Source organism: Dermochelys coriacea, chromosome 1 (assembly GCF_009764565.3).
Source record: "Dermochelys coriacea isolate rDerCor1 chromosome 1, rDerCor1.pri.v4, whole genome shotgun sequence".
Classification (NCBI taxonomy): Eukaryota; Metazoa; Chordata; order Testudines; family Dermochelyidae; genus Dermochelys; species Dermochelys coriacea.
In genome coordinates, this window is record NC_050068.2 from 254,806,408 (window position 1) to 254,824,018 (window position 17,611).

Below are 17,611 nucleotides of genomic sequence, written 5' to 3' on the forward strand. Positions count from 1 at the left end.
AATTTTGCCATACTTCAACCATTTGAACTAAATGTTCCATGCCAGACCTCTGCCTCAGGCTACATTTTGTTTGTTTCAAACATGAATGCTTTCCCCCCTGCTTTGGTGCACTTGCTCTATAGATGGCGCTCTAAGAGTTGAATTATTATATTTTCCTGAGTAGCACTGCATAGCTGCCACATAATGGCTAAAAGCGTTTGCAAGCAAAATATGGAAAAAAGATTCACCAAGTGCATCATCTTACAAATGTAGTCCTATGTTGTTATGTGCCATCTCACTGAGAGACTTCTATAGAATTCCATCCCCTCTGTGGGGAGAGATAGCATTCACTGTAAATAGCCACTGAAAAGAGCATGCAAAATGCTACCTCCATCTGTAATGGAAATTAAGTATAAGATTGCCACTGAGTGAAACCTTTATTTATGAGAACAATGACTCAGAGGCCATCAGGATACCTGGCTCACAGCAGGGAGAAAGAATGGGCATGAAAAATAAATAAATTACACACTATAATAGAAAAAATAGATACTATGATTTTAAAAAAATCAGTCCTCCACTGTTGGTTCATTCACATCATGAGGGTGTTTATACTGAAGCCAACCACCTGTGACAATCTGGTCCATGGTCCTTGTAGCTGAAACAGGCAACAGGTTTTCTATCCCTGAGGTAAAAATGACCAAAGAAACCCCACAAAAGTGACATTCCAGTATGCTGCATGTTGATGGCAAATGTAAAACTGGTACCTAGAACATTCAAACAGTGTGCAAAACAGCTAATGCTGTCCTCCTCATCAAGCAGTTGAAAAGCCTGAACATTGATAAGTGTGCTGGCCAGGACATGGTGAAAAGAAAATTGAAGACCATACATTTTCGTTCTCAGGCGATCCCAGTGGTTTACTCCAGCAATAGGTAGCCATTGTACTTTCACCCAGTTCCCAATGGGCATTGCAGGGTTGGTGGGTGATCAATGAGTTACTTAGTACCTGATTCCATACCAGCTGTGAGCATCTTACCATCTTTGCAGTGTATGGTCCCACTACCACCAAAGCCAATTGGGAAGCTGCAGATACTTTTTGCCAGCAACTGTAGTCAAGTCCCTAATGATATTCTGAGAAGAGATGTCATCATGATCCTGGGTAACTTCAGTGTGCAGGTAGGAAAGGATAATGACAACAGAGCAAGTCCTCTCAGGAAGTTTGGTATTGGGCAGAAGTACAGGAATAGGCAGCAGTTGCTGGAATTTGCAGCTGACAATGACATGGTGATCACTGATTCACTCTTTCACCACCCAACGATTCACAAGCAGATGGTTTCACCAGGGCTGTTATTGATCGTGCCTTGGTTAACAATCATTGGCGATCAATGGTCAGGGATGTGAGAGTTTGTGGAGATGCTGAACTTGCCAGTGACCACCAGCTTCTGCTGACAAAAGTGTACCTCTGACTTTGAAGACAGACAGTTAATGGGCCAAAATTACAGTGATTCAACCAAAGGATCTTATTACTGCCAACCTATCAGGTGGCTTGCTCTTCTGGACTGCTTACGGCCATTGAATCATTAATGACTGAAGTCACTCCCTCTATTGTCTGCTGAGGAATGGTGGTATTTCAAGTGATCAGTGCTGACCACTGCCAGCTCAGTGCTGAGGCCTTAGCCCTTCAAATGTCATTCATGATTCAGTGAAGAGGTGCTCACAGCTAACAAAAAAGCCAGGCTACAATTAGAGTATTCAAAGACATGTTTGTCATGAGCAAAAGCAAAGGCTGGATGAGTTTGATTTCAGAACATCATCAAGTAATTGCATAAGAAAGATAAGAAATTCTGGTGGCCGACCCAGGCAGCCTATTTAGACATGGCTATCATTGGGCAGTCTCCGTACCTTTTCTTCAACTTTGCGGTTTTTGTAGGGACAAGTGGTTGCATTGATGGGAAGATCATTTCAAGAGACTCCTCAATTGTCGCTTGCTCACAGTTCCTCTTCCATTTGAAAAGAGTCAGGAAGTTCTGGTAGAGCCACCTTCCTTCATCTTAAGGACTGCAATCTGGATTTCTTCCCGGTTGAAGTCTGGGAAGGGCCAGAGGTTGTAACACTTGCTGCACTCAAGTGAGAGTATTGTATCATGGTTGGACAGGATCTTCCAGACCATCTGGCATACTAATACCATCCTCAATGACTGGAAGAAGGTTATTCAGCCTCTGTTCAGAAAGGGCAATAAGGCTGAATGTATCAACTATAGAGGTATTATGCTATTGTCAGTCCCAGGGAAAGTGCTTGCTTTAGTGTTAAATTCTCTTATAAACAAAGCACTTCATGGCAAAGGCCAGGATACTCTGTGGCTTCAGACCTGGTTGTTCCACTATTGCCAGATCATCACCTTTAGATAGCTTTTCAAGAAGATGGCCAACTTTAATAAGACCTGCTCACCACTTTTGAAAGACTTCTATTAGGCCTTTGATTCAGTGCATTGAGCAATGTTGTTGGAGCTGATGAGGTGACGCAGCAGCCCTGGGAAGATACTGTCGAGGATAGAAGAACTCTATCGTGGAACAGAAAGCTGTGTTCGAGTCAACGGCAGATACATGGCATGATTTCCCACCTCCTCAGGAGTGCCTCAAGGTTGTGTTCTGTTACCATCATGGTTCAATATCAGCATTGACTGGTTGATGGATAAGCTTGAAGCTGCAAACTGAACACTATTCTGCTTCAAGATCTTAAATATACCAATGACATCGCCTTGTTGGCTCAGTTCGGTGAATAGCTGCAGCTGATGGCTGATCTGGTTGGGCAAGAAGTAGTGCATGTTGGTTCGGATATTTGTCCAGATAAAACTAAATCCTTGGCCATTACCTTCAAGCAGCCTCCACCTCCAGATTACATCCAGCTCAGTACTAACCTGTCGGGATGGAACACTGAGCTGGTGGCCACTATCAAATATTTGGGCAGCATCATAGATGGTGCTGGAAGATGCTTGAAAGATATGTCCACATGAATAGCAATAGCTGCTGCCATGTTTCAGGCCCTTCAGCAGCTTCTGTGGGGATGTCATGACATATAAGGAAGGAAGACCAAAAAATTTCAAAGCATGTTTATCAAGGAATACCACCACACAGCTGGCAAGCATGTGGATGTCAAAAGCTTCAGTGATGCAACAAGATTACCAGTGTTGGACATAAACTGAATATGCAACCAGATCACCTTAAGCATCTTGCCAGAGATCCATCTAGTTGGCACTCTGTGTGCAAGGAGGCCATTTCTCTTTGGGATTTGTCATGATAATGATGAATTTGAAATCATGAAACAAAAAGCTGTCCTCTTGCTCTCAGCTACTGATTTCTACTGACGCGGTCCTGCTTGTATTCCTACAGAACTATATATGTATTCTCTGTTTAATCATATTCCGCATACACATTTTCAAAGATTTTTCAAAGATTAACTAGGTTCTTCCGTGTTAAACATTTTCTTGAATATATTTGTCCCTTTGAGCAGTGGTTAAACTATGGATCTGGGATGTAGGAGATCTGGGTTCTATCCTGCCATGGGCTTTTTATGTGACCTTGGTCAAGTCACTTCACCTCTTTGAGGCCTTTTTTTACACACAAACTTGCACTGGTTAAACTAATGGTATATTTTTAAACTGTGGTTTACTTAAAACCAGTGCAAGTTTCTTATTTTGGCTTATTGAGTGCTTATTTCAGTTTTAAAAAACACCATTCATTAAACCAGTGCAACATTGTGCATAGCCCAGGTTGGAGCCACAATTTCTACATGCCTCACAGAAGTCTTGTGTAGCTACATTAGTTATAACACTCACACCACCAAAAGAAAATGTTTTTATTTTGTTCAATATATTCCATTAGGCCCACAGTGAAAAAAATTCAAAAAGATTTTTTTTTTATATCTTGTTTTTTTTTGTTTGTGGAGTTTGGACACCCAGGTTCCCCCCACCCCCTTTTCAGTTAAAAAAGGTGTTGTTGTTTTTTTTAACTAAGACACAATATTTTTATTCTCACTGAAACTAAATACATTTTTTTCAGAAATTTCAAAATTTTTAATTTCAACTGTTTTGCAAAATAAATTAATATATATATTTTTAAAGTACCCAAGTGAATGTTTTTGGAGAAAGTTTTCATTTTAGTCAAAAAGGCATTGTCCGTTAGAAAAATATTGACCCGCTCTATAAATTAGTTAATGTTTGTGAAGTGCTTTGAACTCCTCAGATGGAAAGAGCTACTTAAGTGTAAATTTGTTATATTTTATTTTAAAATTATCTAAATATAGTCATTCTCGATATATTTTTGTATGAAATTTCCTATCTTTTTAAAGAAAAAAAGTGGAAAAGAAAAGAAAACATGTAAAAGGGCTTCACTCTCCAGGACTTTAATGCTTTCTGACCTTATGTTTCTCTTGTCTATTTAGGCTGTAAGCAGTTTGAAGCAGGAACTGTCTTTCACTATATGTTTGTACATGTTTGTGCCTAGCTCAATGCCCCCTGATTTTGGTTGTTGCTTCTAGTACTACTTTACTACAAGTAATTAATAACGACATGTGCGGACCTTCCTCTGGCATGGATCCTGCTGCAGACTGGAAAGCTCTTCAGGACCAGGGAATGCCATTTGTTTTGTGTTGCATATGGTGCCAAACACTTTGGTGCTAAATGTGGAATAATAACACTTGATTTTAGATACTAACCAAATATTTACCAATTTTTATGTACCAAAGTTTAAAAATAAGTGTTGGCCTTTGTTTTACAGGCCGGAGTTTTGATTAAATATGTAGAAAAACCTCTCACAGTTTGTAAAGAAATATTACCATTGTATTTCTTTAAAGATACCATCTCAAAGATTTATTACAGCTTTTTTCCATGCTGTAGAGCACTATCTGGAGTAATTAAATCTGTCAATAGAAATTTTTTATTGAAACGTTACCTTTATTGCCATATAGCATTTACATTGTGAGGTGCTTTGTTGTGTGCTATCAATCCTAGGCAAATATGTATTTTTATATCCAGATAAGAAAATATATTTCTTAAATAATGCAGCAGCATCTCACCGTGATCTCTTGTTTTAGGCTCAAATTTACTTCTGCTTTTGGAAAATGAGTGGTTCATTTTCTCCTGGATACACACATGTAACTCCCTTTTGATATCAATAGATGTTAAGAACATGTATCAGGTCATAATGTTTAAGGTCAGAAGCCTACCCTGTTTTTAACCCTCTCTTAAAATGAAAAAGCATGAGAATGAAGTAACAGAAAGCGTTAATATGCTAAAGCAGTGGTTCTCAACCAGGCATACATGTACCCCTGGGGTACGCAGAGGTCTTCCAGGGGGTACATCAACTTATCAAGATATTTGTCTAGTTTTACAACAGGCTACATAAAAAGCACTAGGGAAGTCCATACAAACTAAAATTTCACACAGACCATGACTTGTTTATACTGCTCTATGTACTGTGCACTGAAATGGAAATACAATATTTACATTGCAATTGATTTATTTTATAATTATATGGTAAAAATGAGAAAGTGAGCCATTTTTCAGTAATAGTGACTGTGACACCTGTATTTTTTTGTCTGATTTAGGAAGCAAGTAGTTTTTAAGTGAGGTGGAACTTGAGGTTATGCAAGACAAATCAGATTCCTGAAAGGGTTACAGTAGTCTGGAAAGGTTGAGAGCCTCTGTGCTAAAGAATATGGGATGGACATACTGTCAAGATTTTCAAAACTGGGTGCCTAACCACAGTCTCTAAATCAGTGGTCTCCAACCTTTTTATGCCCAAGATCACTTTTTGAATTTAAGGACAACCCAGGATCTGCCCTGCCCATTCCCCAAAGCTCAGCCCCGCTCACTCCATCCCCCGCTTTCTCCGTTGCTCACTCTCCCCCACCCACACTCACTTTCACCGGGCTGTGGTAAGGGGTTGGGGTTCGGGAGGGGGTGTGGGCTGGGGCCAAGGGGTTTGCAGTGTGGGAGGGAGCTCCAGGCTGAGCCTGGGGCAGGGGGTTGGGGTGAAGGAGGGGGTACAGGGTGTGGGCTCTTGGAGGGAGTTTGGGTGCAGAAGTGGACTCCGGGCCAGGGCAGAGTGTTGGGGTGCTAGCTCTGGGAGGGGGTATGGGGTGAGGCAGGGGGTTGGGGTGCAGGAGGGGCTACAGGCTGCTGGCTCTGAGAGAGGGGTCAGGGCTGGGGCAGGGGTTGGGGTGCAGGAGGGGATATGGGGTGCTGGCTCTGGGAGGGGGCTGAGAGCTGGGGGTTGGAGTGTGGCCTCCTGCCGGGTGGCCATTACCTAGGGCAGCTCCCCGTCAGCAGTGCAGCGAACCTAAGGCAGGCTACCTGCATTCCCTGGCCCCACGCCACTCCTGGAAGGGGCCAACATACCCCTGTGGCTCCTGAGGGATGCAGGGGGCACATGGTTCTACGTGCTGCCCCTCTCTGCAGGCACCACCCCCGCAGCTCCCACTGGTCACAGTTCCCCATTCCTGGCCAATGGCAGCTGTGGAGGTGGTGCTTGCAGGCAGGAGCAGTCAGGGGTGAAAGTAACTTAAAGGACTTACCAGTACGCCAGAGTCCTGAGTAGGGGACATGTCCTCAATCGGAAGAGGCAGGGCCTTTAAATACCCTGGCCCTTTAAATCAAGATTTAAAGGCCCAGGGGCTCCGGCTGTGGCTGGGAGCCCCAGGGTCTTTAAATCACCCCCAGAGCTGCCACCTGCATAGGCAGCTGGGAGCCCTGCAGCTCAGGGGCGATTTAAAGGGCTCGGGACTCCGGCCGCTGCTACTGCAGCAGAGCTCCAAGCCCTTTAAATCGCTGATGGAGCCCTGTCGCTGCTACTCTGGGGCTCCAGCAGCAGGGCTTGGGCGGCGCTTTAAAGGGCCCGGGGCTCCGGCCACTGCAGGAAGCCCTGAGCCCTTTAAATCACCATCCTGGGGAAGCCAGTCCAGTCCAGCACGGTGTACTGGCTCTTGCCAGAACTCCGTACCTGACCGGGCTGGCTTACTTTCACCTCTTGGAGCAGCGCACAGAGACTCCTGCCCACCCCACCCCCCAGGGCCACAGGGGTGTGCTGGCTGCTTCTCGGAGCAGCATGGGGCTGGGGCAGGCAGAGAGCCTGCCTTAGCCCTGCTGTACTGCCGGAGATCACAATTGACTGGGAGAGTCTCTAGAATCAACCAGTCGATCACAATTGACCAGTTGGTGACCACTACTCTAAATCCATATTTAGGCATCTAAACAAGTTTCCATGACATATTTTGTGTTTTAATTTTGTGAAGATTGCAAGATCTTTGAGTCAGTGACTATGTTCTCTTTATTTGTACTGTGACACATCTGTGACACAGCCATTGATGTCAACTGGCTAAGGGTTCATTCTTTACAAACTCCTGTCTCAGACTTGACAAACTCATTTTCACTTTCATTACAGCTAATTCACCATTTATCCATAAAGGGTAGCATCTGAGGTCTCTACTGAAAGCTTGTAATTTACCAATACTCATAATCCCTGAAAGATTGTGTTTATGGGTAATATTTAAGGAATAATGTAACTATATTGAAAATCGTGCCCTCATGGTCTTGGAGTAAAAGTGAGTCACTAGGGAATCATGTCTCTGTGATGGCCCATTCAAGCAGGAGGGAGTTGTCACTCCTCCCTGGCTAGCCAATCCCATAATGTATTGCTCAATTGTCCATCTTTGCACTAACCTGGAAAAGTCCATGGAAAACCTGTCAAACTATGAACATCAATACCATTTGAAAGTGAAAAGGATGATAGGAAAGCTAGGTGATCCCCCTGCATGTGAATAAAGATTTAGGATATCACAATGTGGAGAAAGACACTCTGGATCCATTCACTCAGGAGGTACCATGATGAGTGGGGGTGCTTCATGAAAGACTGGGTCCTAGCTCCTTGGGGCGAGCAAGCACTGCAAAAGACTGGACTTTAGGGTGAGACTCTACTTTACTAGATGGGAAAAATAACTATTAATAAGTGTAGGCCCTAGTTTGCATTTTATGATTTTGTTTTATATGTAACCATTTGTTTCCATCACTCATGCTTGTTTCTATTTGAATCTCTTCATTCTTTAGTAAATTTCCTCTTGTTTTACGACAATAGAACTCAAGTGCTGCGTGTGATATGGGAGAGGTGGTCTAAGGTAAAACTGCTAAATTGGGGTACACTCCTCCTTTGGGAATGGAGGATCTGGGATTTTTGTGGGCATCCAGTGATCAGGGGCTGGATACCACAGGGGGACACTTTAAAGGCACTTGGTGACTGGGGTGCATCTATTGTTAAAGTGCAGGGCAAAAGCAGGGCTGGCGTAGCCCCGAGGAGAGTTTTTGAGTGGCTAACAGGCTGGTTGTGTTAGGAAGATATACCCAGCTGGCACAGACTCCTTCACACTGGAGTCATAGTGACAGGTGGGTCACAGTCCCAAGAAGCAACACAGCATCTCACAGACTTTTGGGTACTGTAATATAATAAAAATATATGGGCTTATTTTCAAAGATGCTGATCACCCACAACTTCAGTTGAAGTCAGTGTTGCTCAATGCCTTTGAAAATTAAACGAATAATGAATAATGTCAATGCTTTTTTTCTGAAGGAAGCAATTTAACTTATGGGGCAGGCAAATATCATGATGCAGTAGATTGTTTGGCTGTTGTGTGTGTATGTTTAGTGGGGTTGTCACCCAGCTTTGGCCCTGGAAGGGTTAAAAGCAGCCCTGGAGAGGGCTTCGGCTGGGTAAAAGGGATTAGGAGCAGCTTGGGAAGCTGACTGTGCAGCTGACCACAGCTGTGGCCAGCTCAATCAGTGCCCAGCTGGCCCTGATAAGAGGGCTGTGGGCCAGAAGCTGAAGGAGTCTCACTCTAGCCCTGGAGTGGGAAGGACCTAGCTGCCTGGGAATCAGGTACACAGGGCAAGGGCAAGGGCAAGGGCAGCGGCAGCGGCGCGGCAGCGGCAGCTTGGGAGCTCCAGCCTGGTAAAACCCCAGGCTGAGGCCTTGTCAAAGGCCTGAAAAGGTACTGGGGCTGCAGAGGGGCAGCCCGGGGATAGGCAAAGGCAGCAGGTCCTACCCTCTTGCCAGTGATGAGTGGTCATTACAGACTGCAGTATGCCCCAGTGAGTGGGGGCTAGATGATGACTGGCAGTTGCCACTGAGGCAAGAAGAAAAGGAGTACTTGTGGCACCTTAGAGACTAACAAATTTATTAGAGCATAAGCTATCGTGAGCTACAGCTCACTTCATCGGAGGCAAGGTGTGTTTAAAGGGTTGAGGGTTCCCCTGGGAGGGGAGACCCAGAGCGTGCAGGTCCTACTGGGGCAGAACCTCGAGGTAAAGGGCAACGAGGTCCTGGAGAGACATGGGGGCCTGAAGCAGGTGAGACACCAGCCTGCAGAGGGCGCTCCATAACCTGGAAAAGAGCCAATTCCCAGGACAACCAGCAGGAAGTGCCACACCAGTGAGTGTTGCCCTGCTACAGGGCGAATAAAACATCTGACAGGGATGTGTTACCAAAATATTCCCATCTCCTAGTTACAGATAGTTTCAGTGTGTAAGATGTACATTTATTAATTAAAACATCTGCGCAGTAAACATTAAGGGGGAAAGCATGATCCAATAGAGCCAGTGCGGTAAACTGGAGGCGAAGGGCGCAGAACTAATGAAATCAATGTTAATTCAAATTATTATGGTCATAGTAATCATTGGGTTCTGTGCTGTACAGAACATAAGGAAAGATAAAGGAACTTCAAAGAACTTTACAATGGAATGGCCTGATCCAAAGAATCCAGTAGGAATCTTTCCACTGGCTTAAGTGGCCTTTGGATCACTAAGATTCCCATTTCTCCAAACACTTTCACACACCCTTAACTTTGTGCACATGAGTAATTTCAGTAGGACTGCCCGCATGCCTGAAGTTAAGCACATACATAAATGCATTCGGGATTGGGGTTGAGGGTCAAAGGGCCTGATTTTACACCACTAAAGTCAATGGGCTTTTACCATTGAGTTTGACAGGTGCAGGACTAAGCCCTAACTTACAAGCTTATTACATTGTTCGGTGGATCCTATTTCTAGTTAGCATTATTTATGTTTCATTATCACTCCTGTAAAGAATGGCATTATCCCATCAAGTCCATTTAAAATTGAAAAAAGTCTCCTGAAGGTTTAGGTGTTACTTGAGGTTCTTTCAACCCAAAGCTTTTGGTAACTTTTACTCTGTGCGAGGTGGTATCAGGAAATAAATCAGGGGAGACATGGCCGTCCAACCGATAGATGGCTGGCACAAACAGGACAACATGAGTGCTTTCACTTAAAGCTAAACTTTATTTAGTCTCAAGCACTTATACACATGTCTGCAACAGGTTAGTAAAAAACCTCCAACCCTTGATAATTACCAAAGCTGAGTGTGGCTCTCGAGTGGCACAGTGGCAGCCCGTCTGCTAGTGGGGAACACAAGATGCATCCAGAGGCAGAGTCCAGTCCTGAAGAGTCCCCCTACCTCAAACTTTTCCCCCTTATTTATACATTAGTAATAGAATGACATGTCCCTTAAAGAAAACTTGTTAAGCAAGCAGTTCCAATAGGCAAGCAAGAGGCTCCTTCTGATTATCGATTAACCAGGTGTGGGTTTTTCCAGAGTTTGCAGCCTTGAGGTCCCAATAGATAATCCTGGGGCACATACATGCATCTTAGAAGAGCAGGATCAGCAACTTCAACACAATTCTTATCAGGAAGGATGGGGGGGCGGTCAAGCTGCCCTTCCTGTGGCACCCAAAAACCCCTTCTCCCCTCCTGCCTTGGTTAAGCTAAGCCTGCTGACTTGGCTGCTTTTAGCAATAAGCCATAGTGGTTTCAGGCACTTTAGTGGTTTGCCAAAGTCTCCCCATACACAGGGAGGTGATGATTCATTCCATCCATTATTGAATGATTGTACCATATTTTTATCTATGGGTAGGTTTGTTCTGCTGCAGCCATCACGAGGTGATGCTTTTTCATCTGGCAACAGGTATGATTCCTAACAATATTATCTTTAATTTAATCCTAACAATTGCAATAATCTTTACAAGTATGATCCTTGTGTTTCTTTCATTGTACCACGTACCAACAATAAAACCAAAGGGATTTTTTTAAATAATCTTATTTTTATGCAATAGCACTCTTTTCCAAAATGTGCTCTTAATACATGACCAGAGGATATGTGAGTGGGTCCCTTTTTCACTATGATTGTGCCAGCAGTCTGGCAATTTGTGGTGTCTTTATTAGTTATTGAATGTTGGGGAAATAGTAGGTATCTATTTTTCCATAGGAATTCTTTCTAAATTGGAATGCATGTTGTGATGCGAAAACTTTGGCAAATTTTTCCTCCAAACATCTGTTATAATATCTATTTGTCATTCTTGTACCAATGTATGCATAATATAGAGTATACTTTGCTTCTAATTAAGAAGAGAGCTTTGGGAGATCTCTTGGATTCTTGACCTTTTTGTACCGTTGGAAAACATTCTGCAGATTTAGCAGGAGCTGTCTCAAGGGTTGCAATTGTTTGAAAATAGGTAGTGTATAATTTGCAAATATTTATAAAAATTCTGTTCTTGGTAATTGAAACTGCTGTTTGCTCATGATTTCAATCCAGACAGCTGGCTTGTTTTTCTGCAGAGCTCCCACAGGATGGGAGGCATTACTCAGTGCCTCAAACCCCAACAGGCTTTGCTTCTTTTTATTGTATATATGCCACATTTCTAACAATACTTGACTGAGTAATGAAGGAGGCTGGGGTTTGCTCCATGTATTAGAAAGGGGAGCAGCAGGTATCTGAAGTATCCTAAGCCTTTGACTTTGAGAATTTGCCAGCGGATAGAGGCATCGGGAGTTGCATGGAGCTTGAATAAGAAGAGAGGATGGAGAAGAGCTTGCATGAGCTCAGCCTTATGCTAAGTAACATGGAAGTGCTAGTTGGAAGGATGAATGTCCTGAAACATCTTGAACAGTGATTGGAGTTTAATTGAATTTCAAATTAGAATCAGGCCAAGTCCCCAAAAGGCAAGACAATATTACATTGTTGCAAAGCAAATTTTGTCAAAAATGATGCACGGCTGAACTAATCACACTGGCAAATTGAAATGGGTGGGAAGGACACAATGGAAAATGACAGGGAAGCTGGCAAATCTTCCTAGGATAAATGTATTAGAAAAGAAGAAAAATTAGTGTGGGTGACCAGGAAAATACAAGGGGCTACAAAAGAGCGCATACCAAATCCCAATAAATCAATAGGGTAATCAACAGGAGTTATATAATTACAAGCATGTAAGAAGCTGAAGAAGATAGCAAAGGACAAACAAAAAAGGATTTTACATAAATATAAAAGGAGCAGGAGGTCAGTAAGAGACGATAGTGCCCTTGAGGGGGATTTGATGACAGACCGAGGTGGATATTGCCGGAGAACTAAATGATTGATTTAAGGAGAGTGAATGAAAAGATAAGTTTCTTGAATAGAAAAAGCAAAAGTAATTGAAACTAACGGTAATGCTGAAAAGGTAAAGAGAAATTCAGAGCATCTAAAATCATGACCTTCAGCTGGAAATATGAAAGTTCTGGTGGATGAAATAGAGAACTGTGTAGTGTAGAACTTTTAACTCTGTCCTAGGAACATGGGGGGCAAGATCCTCAGCTGAAGACACTGATTTATGCCATCTGATGTTCTGGCCCATGAGAGATAACTAGATGGGAGGGAAGCAAATATGTGACAGTCATATTTAACAGGAAGAACTTGGAAACTATTGATCTATTCTTCTAATTTCTATACTGCAGTTTCACTTCTGGTCCCCATCCGGTGGTCAAGAGTTGTTGGTCAGGGAAAAAACAGGACAGCCGTTGGTCAGTCTCAGATGGAAAAAGTCCATATGAATTTAAGTAGATGGTAGTCATAGTTAAACAGCTGGATTGAACTATCTGAGTCAATCTGAGGCCCAAGTAAACAGTTTCATTCCTGTTTAGTCAATGAGAATGAATCAGAGTGAAGTAGTTTATCTGGGTTTCCAGTTGACTTTTGATACAATACCATATAAAAGATTAATGCATAAGCTTAGCAAATACCTTCACTCGTTTAGATAAACAGCTGACTACATACGAGAAGCTGGCTGTGGGTACTAAATGGTTAAAGAACAAGTAGGAGATAGGTGATCTACTGCAGGGATTAGTAATGGACACTCTCTTGCTCACTCTACATATCAGTGACCGAGAAGGCAAAACCATCAGGGCCTGGATATGCAATCATTCAGATGACTCCAAGACCCCAATGTAGCAAGATTTTTAAGCACATGCCTAACTTTAAGCATTTAATGTAAGTAATCTCATTGACTTCAGTTGATGACTAGGTTTTTAATTAGACAAGCACTTAAGTACCTTGCAGAACCAGGCCTAAATGAGAGGGGTGATCAATTCCAAGAGGAGGAAGGCTAAATCTAGAGCAGGGGTGGGCAAACTACAGCCCAAACTGCATCTGACCCTACAGACGTTTTAATCCAGCCCTCAAGCTCACTGTCATTCAGGAAGTTTTGGCAATGCAAGGTGGAGCAGAAACAAATCACACAATGGTGACTGGGAACAAGGGATCAACTTTGCAGAGTGCCCTTGTCTCCAACCCACAATATCATCCATATCCCATAATTTTCACACCTTCTTTAAAAATCCCAGAAACCCAATGTGTCCTTCATGGGCCAGGGACAAGCCAGCGTTTCCCAAAGCACATCTAGTTTGTGGCCAGATCTCACCATTTCTTCCTCCACGACAGCTCTAAAGTCCTGCCTTTTTCCTGGTCACAACATTCAAAGTCTGGTCTGGTCCTTCACCATCTGGATTACTGCATCCTCTCCCTCTCTAGCCTCCCTGCCATCCATCTTGCCCCTCCTCCCACCCCCACCTGTGATACATTGCAAGTGCTATAATCTTCTCTGCCTTTCACACACAGCATGTCACTTCCCTCCACTGGCTTCCCTTTCTGCACTGCATTAAATCCCAGTTGTTGTCCTGCTTACTCCTCCTTTCTTTCCTTTCCCCCTCAGCCCTCCCCATCCTGGTCCCTCACTTCTGGGCAACTCAGATTGGCAGACTCAAGGAAGGCAGATATGAAAAAGAGGAGCTATGGGCAAAAACTGCCTGAATCCCATGCAGAGAGGATACATGTATCTTTTTTTTTTTCAGCCTGTCAGTGTCAAAAGAAGATTCTCTGGATCAGACCCAGAGCTACTGAGGCTGATTTTACTCCTTAGTTGGTCTTTCCTACCACAGTGAGTGAACAGCTCCCCCCTCAGGGGCAGCCTCTAATCAAAAAAATGAATTGCAGGACTATGGATGGGAAGAGTCCCCACAACTACCCAAGTGCCCTATGGATACAGCCACATTTTCTGCTGCTATTGTATTGATTGAGGGACCCATCACCAGGGTGCCCCCAAAGGTTCTCAAATAAGTATTTCTAGCTATAGACAGAGGAGGTAAAATTTTAACCCAGGCAGATACAACTCAACCTGAAAAGAGAGACTAACGAGATCTAGTTGGACTATATTCAGGGAGCCTTGGGTGGAAGAGGGATGAGCAGGGCAAAGGGATGCTACAATACTACAGTCATCGATGCCCCACAAAGCAAAGAAAGAGTAGAGTTCCATGATTCCTTCCTCTTCCTCTCCCTCTCCTTGAACCAAACTCCCAAGAGATTTAAGAAGGAGAAAAAGATCATAAAGTCCTAGGAAATCTAGGAAAAACTCTTCAAAGCCAAACAAAAATCTTCCTCTGCAGAGAAGGAAGAACTTTCTGAGTCCGAACAAGGGGAGGGTGACCAATACACTCCTTCCCCATGGCGGTTATAAACCCTGGTCTGAGTTACTCTGCAGGGTTGTGAGGGAAGGGCAATGCCAAAAAGTCTTCTCTTTTACCAGCCAGGGTTTTCCCTTGGGCTCACTAGGCTATTCCAAAACATCTAAATATTTTTATGTACTTCTCTTTAATGAAATGGAAAGAGACAGTTTTCCTCACCTGCTCACTTTGGTTCTTCTTCAGGACACACCCACCAAACTGAACAGGCATGTTTCCTTCATGCCACCTCAGTGTACATTCAGTTACTGTGCTGTGTAGCAGGGAGACGTCACAGAAAGACCACTCGGAGGCAAATTCCAGAAGAAGATCATATGAAAACCAGGTAGATTGAAAAATGTACACTCAAACACTACAGAGAGGTGGTGATAGTGAGCTTGTTTGATGAGATGAGCTTGCTCAAGGTCTGCTTCACACCCCAGATCTTGCCAGCCTATATATTTTATTACCACCCCCACACAAGGTTTTTGTGAGTGTGTGTGTGAGTGAACAGGGATTGAGTCAGTGGGAACTCCAGCTATAACGTGGTAAGTCTGTTGTGAAGACACGCTATTAAAGAGAGAGCTTATTCACACCATACCCAGAGGCCTTTGACATTAGTGTTAAACCGCTCTTAAATGTACCACAAATATGTTTCGCTGCTGGGGGGAGGGGGAGAAACTGGTGTGGTGGAACACTAGCTGTGGCATTTATCTGAACTTCAGCAGAGTTAACAATGAGGTTCAGAAGCAGAGCGATTGTGGCTCCAGTGGATGTGACTGATTTCTGTATGCACCAGGGAGTGAACTTAACCCTTTTGGTCCCATATGAAGAGCTAGTTCGAGGCTTCCTGGATGCCAAAATAGTGACAATAGCTTGTTATCTGTTACTACCAAGCCGTAATGTGGATGTTCAGGTAACGTTGCCTCACATGAAGAGGAAATTGGGGAGCACCAGCTGGTGAGAGATCCCCTGGTAAGATGGCTTTACTGGAACCGAGGTCCAGGAGGCAGTGTGGGTGCACAAGGCCATTATGAAGACGATAACATTAATACCTAACTCTTATGGGTTTGGTCCCCTGAGAGCTGCACTCATCTTAAGGGAGCCGCAGCCTTTGAAGAGCAAACTCCCTGTTCGTTCTGCTAGAGAACAAATACCCCACTCCATGAGGGATGGATCCTTTGGAAACTCTGAGTCTTGCCCTACCATGTAATAAACACAGATTCTGATTTCTGACCCTACCCGTCCCGTTGGGGGTGGCTAGTGCTGCAGAACATATGGACTGCAAATGCGCGTGGCCTCCATCTGGGGAGTTATGGGGGGAGACCTTGTACACCTACATGGAGGTCAGTCCCAGTCTAGCTACTGTGTGTGTGAAGACATGCTAATTTCTCTCATATCCATTCCTTCTCCAACTCTCCCACAGATTTCCCTTGCTTTCCTCCTCCTCCTCCTCCTCCCTGGCTATGCTGAGAAATTCATTCTTTTTCCTCCCATCCCCACCCTGCCTCCACAAATCACCTGCGTCTCGACAGACACATACTTTCAAGCCTCCTTGAGATGGTTCCTGACTCATGTGGAGTCATGGGGAGACAGAAGGCCTCAGAACTGTGAACCTTCCCGGAGTCAGGGAAGTTGCCAGCTTTGCCACTGGGGCTCTCTCAGTAGCCAGTAGAAGGAGCTGTCGCTCTCCTGAGTGAACGACCTGTGTTTGCAAAAAGAAAAGGAGTACTTGTGGCACCTTAGAGACTAACAAATTTATTAGAGCATAAGCTTTCGTGAGCTACAGCTCACTTCATCGGATGCATTAGTGAGCTGTAGCTCACGAAAGCTTATGCTCTAATAAATTTGTTAGTCTCTAAGGTGCCACAAGTACTCCTTTTCTTTTTGCGAATACAGACTAACACGGCTGCTACTCTGAAACCTGTGACCTGTGTTTGCTTCTGTTGCTGCTAAGACAAAAGGCTCTTGTGGAGACAAAGCCGCAGTAAACACATCTGCCCCTTGACCCTTTCCTGAGAATGGCCATTGGACAAACGTCCACTTTCCCATTGGTCTAGTCTAGCCTGGTGAGAGAGAGGATACAATGTGCTGGGAGAGTGTAGGATGGTGGATGACTGTCCCTATGTCCAGCACAGGACCCCAAACTCATCTCTCCACTGTATTTTCCACTGAATGCATCCCATGAAGTGAGCAGTAGCTCACGAAAGCTTATGCTCAAATAAATGTATTAGTCTCTAAGGTGCCACAAGTCCGCCTTTTCTTTTTGCAAACTCATCTTGTTACTCTGGTATATCAAAGGCATAATAATAGGTACTTGGCCCAGGAAGAGGGCTGCCTCTTGCTCAGTTATATATCTTTCCCTCATGCACGTCTTCGCCACTCCCCTTTTTTGCTGCCATAGGAGCTGGCCTATAACTCACCTTCTTACACATCCTGTTGTACTCATATAATGAATTAAACTACATGGAATGTGGACCTGCTGAGCTGACTCTCTTAAAAAAAAAAAAAAAAAAAGCCCATTCCGGGAGAAAAATATATACAGGATACTATCAAAAATTCTTCAGATTTCTCTTACTGTTGTTCTGTATTTATTTCACTGAAGAATGTGATTATCCACTACATACAAAAGACTGTTTTTGCTTCTTACGTGAGATGTATCCACATTGTGCAGTGCAACAAAGAAAGTACAAGGTACCTGTATAACTGCCTAGATGTCTTCTATGCGCATTGGGAAATACAGCCAGAAGATACCATAATAATCTCTAATAG

General features: G+C 43.8%; 1 long non-coding RNA gene across 1 annotated transcript; it reads left to right on the forward strand.

Annotated features, from left to right (window-relative positions):
* Positions 1-10,947: 10,947 nt before the first annotated feature.
* Positions 10,948-16,472, forward strand: LOC122461194. The gene is made up of 3 exons (XR_006282993.1): positions 10,948-11,000; positions 15,047-15,185; positions 16,266-16,472. It is a non-coding gene; the product is annotated as an uncharacterized LOC122461194 (long non-coding RNA).
* The last annotated feature ends 1,139 nt before the right edge of the window (positions 16,473-17,611 follow it).